This window comes from Pinus tabuliformis, chromosome 2_2 (assembly GCF_031772625.1).
Source record: "Pinus tabuliformis cultivar Carrire ecotype Pingquan chromosome 2_2, CPIR1, whole genome shotgun sequence".
In the NCBI taxonomy this organism is placed as follows: domain Eukaryota; kingdom Viridiplantae; phylum Streptophyta; class Pinopsida; order Pinales; family Pinaceae; genus Pinus; species Pinus tabuliformis.
In genome coordinates, this window is record NC_142300.1 from 802,724,731 (window position 1) to 802,725,073 (window position 343).

The window sequence follows — 343 nt, forward strand, 5'->3', positions numbered from 1 at the left end:
GATGCCACACAAAGCCCGCATCGGCTAACGCCGACTGCCCATCCAAGGGGACAAGATCAATGCTTGCCGACGCATGCCACGAAACATCGCTTGAGGTATTTCAGCCGACCACACCACATGGGGCACGAACGACCAGCTCCGTTGCTCCCTAGCATATTGCAGGGAGCGCGTTTCAATGGGATGCGACGCCCAGACAGACGTGCCCTCGACCAAGGCCTCGGGCGCAAATTGTGTTCAAAAACTCGATGATTCACGGGATTCTGCAATTCACACTTGTCACACGGAATTGGTCAAGGGTGCGGACACGGCTGACCTTCCTAGAAGTCTAAGACATTCTAATGAC

General features: G+C 54.8%; 1 pseudogene; it reads right to left on the reverse strand.

The window, feature by feature from the left end:
- Nucleotides 1-183: 183 nt before the first annotated feature.
- On the reverse strand, nucleotides 184-343 carry LOC149195299 (5.8S ribosomal RNA; annotated as a pseudogene).